A 7,505-nucleotide genomic window follows, 5' to 3' on the forward strand; every position below is an offset into this window, starting at 1 on the left:
TTCTGCACAAAATTTCTTCGTGTACTTTACTGTTGTTGAGTCGTTCGCTGACACCAGAGTTTTGGGTATCAATACACTGGTGATTGAGATCATTCTATCCTGGGAGGACATATTCCAAATCAAACCTCGGATACTAGAGAGGAATAATTTCCTTAAGGGGACACTGTGCATTCAGTGGGCTTGATCTTTTTCTGATTCTGTTTTTCCAGATTGTGGTACGTTTTTACAGATTTTAGTTTTGTCAATTAATTTTTGTTCATATATTCTTACTGGTTTATTAAACTTTGGTTACTTTGTGTTTCTGCAAAGTTTATTGAAATCAATAATTCTGATTTTTTTAAACACAGATTGCTAACAGCTTCACCTCCTGTAACTTCCCCTTCTCCAGGTAAATTTCCTTCTCCCTCATCTCTTATAATTCCTGCTTCCCAGAACCCATCATTTGTACCTACTGTCCAGTGTCTCCCACCACCACACCTCCCCATAAATTCACAAATGTTTTTCCCTATAAACACACATAGCAACTCGTCCCTCTCCTTGTGTATCAACGTCCCGTCAACACACCTGAATCCTCGGCCAGCCAGTCCTATCATCGATTTGAAGCTCGCTCCTTCACCACCTACCTGTCTACTTCCTCCTACACGTGCTGTCACTCGATCTCAAAACAACATCACCAAACCCAAACCAATTTTTGATTACCTAGCCAAATTGAACCCCACCATCACACCCACTACTGTCAAACAAGCACAAAAACATCCTGAGTGGCGTGATGCGATGAAACAGGAACTTGATGCTTTAATTAAGAACCGGCATGATGCGATGAAACAGGAACTTGATGCTTTAATTAAGGACCAGACTTGGGAACTTGTTCCTCCTGATCCAACTAAAAATATAGTATCATGTAAAGGGCTTTTCAGGATCAAGCGAAATGCCGATGGGACCATCGATAGATACAAAGCTCACCTGGTTGCAAAAGGCTTCACTCAGAGATCAGGTATTAATTTTCACGCCACATTCAGTTCAGTCGTCAAGCCCACCACAGTTCGCATCATCCTCTCAGTGGCAATTCGTCACAATTGGCCCTTTCGGCAACTTGATGTCAATAATGCCTTTCAACAGGGAAACCTGGACGAGGAAGTGTACATGGCACAACCTCCGGGTTTTACTAGTGATGACAAACCAACACATATATGCCGTCTGCATAAGGCAATCTATGGCTTGAAGCAGGCTCATCGCACTTGGTATAATGCTCTCACGGGTTACCTTTTATCCATAGGCTTTGTTAAGACAAAATCAGATGCCTCACTACTTGTTAGACATGGTCTATGTGACACATTGTCCGTCCTTATCTATGTCGACGATATCATTGTCACTGGAAGCAACACTTTAAGTGTCAATCAGGTTATCACTTCCCTTGCTTCTCAGTTCTCTATTAAAGATTTAGGTAATCTTCATTACTTTCTTGGTGTTGAAGTGATACGCAGCTCTTCAGGTTTAATTCTCACCCAAGCAAACTATGTAAATGAGATTTTAAATGATGAGCTAATGACCGACTGCAAGAGTGTCAACACACCAATGAGTGCCTCTGATTTACTCACCTTATCTGATGGAACTCACCTGACTGATGCTACACGTTATCGCCGAGTCTTGGGTAGGCTTTAATACCTATCTTTCACTAGACCGCACATAGCCTATGCGGTAAACAAGTTGTCTCAATTCATGCAAGCACCATCAGACCTTCACTAGAAAGCTGTGAAGCGTGTTCTCCAATACATGTGTGGTACCATTCAACTCGGCCTACGTGTTACTCTCATTAATGACTTCAATCTACATGTGTACTTTGATGCGGATTGGGGTGGAGACATCTTTGACAAAGTATCTACATCTGGTTACATCCTATTTCTCGATCACAATCCGATTAGTTGGTCCTAAAAGAAACAAAACACTGTCTCACACTCCTCCACCAAGTCTGAGTACAGGGCGGTGGCTAATGCCCTTTCTGAAACCTTGTGGGTCACCAATCTCTTAAATAAGTTGCGTTTTCCAGTACATCAGCTACCCACAATCTATTGTGACAATCTTGGAGACACATTCCTGAGCAAGAATCATGGCCTCCATAGTCATGTGAAGTATGCTGCAGTGGACTTTCACATTGTTCGCCACCATGTCAACATCAAAAGAGTTCGTGTTGTTCATGTCCATGGTGCCAATCAAATAGTCGACACTCTCACCAAGGTACTGCCTAAATCTGCATTTGAGAATAAGCTATTCAAGTTAGGTTTAGTGACCCATAGCCTAACTTGAGGGGGCGTATTGGAGAATCAGCAGTCAGTTCAGATAGTAGTTAATAATTACGTCGGCATTAGTGTTTCATAGTCCTTGCTTATTTAGGAATCTAGATTATCTATATCAACAGATATTATCTATGTAGTTCAGTTAGTTTAGGAGTCTTATTAGTTTCTTTGTAACTCTATTTAATACCTTTCATCCTTCATTAATAAAGTATCATTTTCAGAACCTATTCAGTCTTTACATTCTCCTTGCTCCCTTAAGAAATTGTTCCAGATCTCTTCTGAGGGACTTTGGTTACAAGTGTGTCGCTGGCCCAGTTGATTCAGAACAGGGCGTTTACCCTCGTGTCTATTCCTCATGCAACAATTCATGGAAGAACCTAACTCCTGGATTCTCTTCTAATTCTCCTTATTTTGTACCCCGTGACTCCACTTATCTCGATGGGGTTTATTTTTGGATTTGTATGGGCGTAGGTGAGAATATGTAGAAGATTCGCTCATTTGACATGGGCAGCGAACAGTTTGGGGATATGCAAGTCCCAGATATTCCAAGTACATATTTGGGGAGGGGGGGGGCGCTTACATTGCGTGGAGATTCACTTGCTATATTAACCGGTGACCCTGGCAAACCAATGACATCCATATATGATGTGTGGGTACTGAAACAAGAGGGAAATTGGTCCAAAGTTCTTACTGTTCAACCTTGTATAGGTCTTCATTGGCTTCATAACATCTAGGATAACGATAAGATGGTTTTCCAGAGGCTTCGCAACATCTGGGATTACGATAAGATGGTTTTCTAGATCACAGAAACTTCAGAGCTGGATTTCAGTTGGACCTTGGTATTTCTGGCTGTTGGCGCACATTCATTCAGTTCATTGTTAATTGATTTACAAGATTTTTGGTTCATAAATAATACATGGTCATCAAATCAGTTTTTTTATACGATTCCATCTAATTATTGGTCAAATACTATTGACGAAAAGGAGAAACATAAATAATATATATTTTTCATACTTACTATTTTAAATCAATATATATATATATACACACACACACTAGTTTCACGGCACGTGTGTATCGTATATATAGTATACGATGTTGTAAAATGGAATTAATATTACTAAATTAAAGCTTTTTAATAAATAATTATAATTTAAAGAACATAGGACAAGTGCTTTTAAATTATTAATACAAATTGTTATAGAGTTACTTGTATTTTGAGATAAAAATGACCAGATTTTATTGAAACATTTCAAAATACATTCAAAATTTAAATATGGGGAGAAAGTGGCATTTCTTTAGTAGTATTATTTTTTACTTCTCTCAATTTTGTAAACAAATCTAACCAACAAAATTTGAAAAAAAATATCAATACAAAAAATGTCACTAATAGTCTTTCTTATTGAGGTTATGAACATAAATGATGGACACCATTTAAGTATATTTTTTCTCTCAAGTATTCGTACTTCAAATTTAGTATGTGGATGACACTAATAAGGATTACCATAAATATTTCAATATTTTCTCTTTCTCCGTAATCTATCTTTTACCAATTAATATTTGAGTAAGACTGTCATAGAGAGGTAATTCTACAATAAAAGGTACTTTATTGTTATAACGAATGATGGTTAAATTGAGGTTTGAGTGTATGTCAAATATTTAGCTTGACCAATTCTTTGTTTTAGATATACATATATATTTCAGTAGCATAATTTAATTTTAATATATGAACAACATCACATTTGGTGAAAAGTATTCCATTTGTTTAAGTTTCTACCTTATCTTTGTAGAATTATAGTCTTCTCCTTTTTCCTGCCCCATACATATCATATAGTTGTTGTCTAATGAAAGTATCTAGTATCTTATAGAAGTTGTATCGTGATATAGAATATTAATCTTTTTCAATAATAAAAATTAATTAATAGATGAATAAAATTTAAAGTATTGTTTATAGGGTAATTCTACAATAAAAGGTACTTTATTGTTATAACGAATGATGGTTAAATTTCGGTTTGAGTGTATGTCAATTATTTAGCTTGACCAATTCTTTGTTTTAGATATACATATATATTTCAGTAGCATAATTTAATTTTAATATATGAACAACATCACATTTGGTGAAAAGTATTCCATTTGTTTAAGTTTCTACCTTATCTTTGTAGAATTATAGTCTTCTCCTTTTTCCTGCCCCATACATATCATATAGTTGTTGTCTAATGAAAGTATCTAGTATCTTATTTAATGTGTCTAAGTATAATATATTTTAAAAAACAATTATAATACATATATATGGCATACATAATTCACTTTTAATACATATTGAAAATTTAACATAGTATTGCTAAAAATGGTAATAAATAAAAAGTATCGCTAAAATTAATAATTATTTAACAAAAGGTACCCATCCAAGTAATTTAACATTTTTATATATAGCGAACAAGGAGTGTATCTTGTGACATAAAATTTTCTCAAATTAAAATGCTCACAAAATAATAGGAAAAAAATATATGAAACGATACATAGCCAATGAAGAAGGAAGATGAAAATATATGTTCATGCTATATTCACTATAGAGTTCCATTTGATTAAAATCTCTTGTCACCAACACTTTACTTTCTTCGTTAATTTTTACTTACATATCCATTAAAAAATAATTATTATCATGTCTATATTATCATATTATAAATAAAAGTGAAAATCTATTTTTAAACTAGTGGATTTAACATCAAAACTAATGATTCAATGGACTACGCTGATGCCCGTTGTTTTAGCAAAATCAGAAATAAACTGCTTCATTTTAGGGTAAAAAATAAAAAAGAAATATCTTACCAAATCATGTGACTTTATTCATATTTGTTTATTATTATTGTCTTTCCCACAACATTTCGTCACTGTTAACTCACGGAAATCGTAAGGAAAATACGAGTGTGACTTTATGAATAATATGCTACAATTTGTTCACCGACTCTTTATTATGTGGTACCTCGAATTTCGTTGAATTTTGAACGTAATCAACTGTCGCAAATAACCCCTAGATTTTTTGAGAAAAAGAAGAGTAGAAAACATTTTAAAAATTGTAGTTTAAAAATGAGAGGAAACCCTCTATTTATAACTGACAAATAGTAGTATTAATAGGTGCTACTTGTTCTTTATCAGGAAAGTTACAACCTTTCGAAAAAGTCACTGCTCATCGGAAAAATCACAACCTTTTGCAAAAGGCACAACTCATAGGAAAAGGCACAACCCTTCGGAAAAGCCACAACCCTTCGAAAAATTTACAACTCATCGAAAATGTCAAAACCCATAGAAAAAGTCGCAACCCTTTGGAAAAGTCACATCTCTTTGAGAAAATCACAACCCTTTAATATGAAAGGGTATCTACATTTAATGTAATACAAATAATTAAATTAATAAATAAAATACATTGAGTATTTTTAATTGGAGTATTATAGTAATTCAACATTCAGTTTAGGAGTTCATGCTTTTAAGGTAATATATATAAGAGAACTCTAGGCCCGTCTACGTGGCGCCACCACAAACAAGGATTCCCTTTTAATTTATTTATTTTCAAAATTAGTCTTCCCCTTTCATGAAAAGTTGCGACTTTTATGAAAAATTGTGACTTTTATTAAAAGTTGCGACTTTTACGAAAGGTTGTGATGTTTATGAAGGGTTGTGAATTTTCCAAAGAGTTGTGACCTTTCCGATAAGGCATAATAAGCATTTGTTCACACTACCATTTTTTGTCTATAAATAGAGGGATTTCCTCTCATTTTAAAATAACAAAAATTATAAACTTCTTCTTCTGCACAATTAAATATTCATGTACTTTGCTCCTGTTGAGTGGCTTACTCACACCATTGTTTTTGTATCAATACGTTAATGAATAAAATTGTTCCACTCTGAGAGGATCTAATTCTTTAAACCTCAGGTTTTGGAGGGGAATAGTTTTCTTTAGGAGACAATGTGCTTTCAGTGGACTCGATTTTTTCCTTTCTATTTCATTCTATTTCTACATATTCTGGTATGTCTTTTCTACAGTAATTAATTTATCTTTATGATATTAACTGTTGTTTTTGAGTACATGTTTAAACTCTGTTGTTTATGTTTCTTCAAAGTTACTGTCTTCGGTTATATTGAACATATACACATATAATAGGTATATTCATTGTGCAGAAAATAATTATTGTACTCAGTTTCAAGAATTCATGTTTTGATATTCTATATAAAATTCTATAACTTAAAAGTACTATATATAAGCTTACATATTATCTATTTTTACATAGATACGAAGTTTCTCACTTATCAATTGAAGAAATTCATTGTGCAAGTTCAAAAGTTATAATTGCTTTCATGTTCAAGCGTAATTTCTCTTTTGAATTTGTTAATAAATTTTCGAATTTTTTTCCTTAGACATATATCACAATTGTAAAATCTATGCAACTTAAATGTGTTCTTTTTCTTATGAAATGTCTTTGTATATATATTCTTATTTTCTTCTTTATTTTCCTTTTAATGTTCATTAAAGAACCAATGATTTATTATTTATGAATAACTCATTCATTAGAGGTTCTTGAGTTATGTGATAATGACAAATAATCAAATTCATACTGGAATATTGCTAATATTATTTTAAGAACACATTTTTTTTCATTTTTTTAATGTTTGAATATTAGTAAAGCATTATTTGCAAGTTTAATGTAATTATTATTTATGACCGCGCGAAGCACTGATAAATTACCTAGTATATATATATAAACTCTTGCAATAGAGACAATAATGAAAATTTAACAAGCTGAGAAAACGGGCTTAGGTGTAGTGACATTCTTTTGACTAGACACAAAATCTAAGAAAAAAAATACTTTTGAAATTTTTGGTCCTAAATAAAATTAGTAGGTAGTATAAATTGACAAGCTTTTGGCCTCTTCTACACTACTCTCATTTCTCAATTTCGGGCTGTTCTTCCTCATGTTATGTCACGACCCGATTTCTCAAGTCATGATGGCACCTACTATAACCCACCAGTAGGTAAGTCAACCCGTAACCCGGAACAACAAGTAATGGGTCTGAGGGTAGAAACTAAACAAGAGTAGGCAAATAACAATATAAACAGGCGGAAGCAAACCAAAAACATATATATAAATAAAGATCCCTCCCAGAACCTGGAAGTCACCAGTACAGAGCTACTACAAAATGAGTACAAGTCCCAAA

This window comes from Solanum tuberosum, unplaced genomic scaffold (genome assembly GCF_000226075.1).
Source record: "Solanum tuberosum cultivar DM 1-3 516 R44 unplaced genomic scaffold, SolTub_3.0 scf00213, whole genome shotgun sequence".
Classification (NCBI taxonomy): Eukaryota; Viridiplantae; Streptophyta; class Magnoliopsida; order Solanales; family Solanaceae; genus Solanum; species Solanum tuberosum.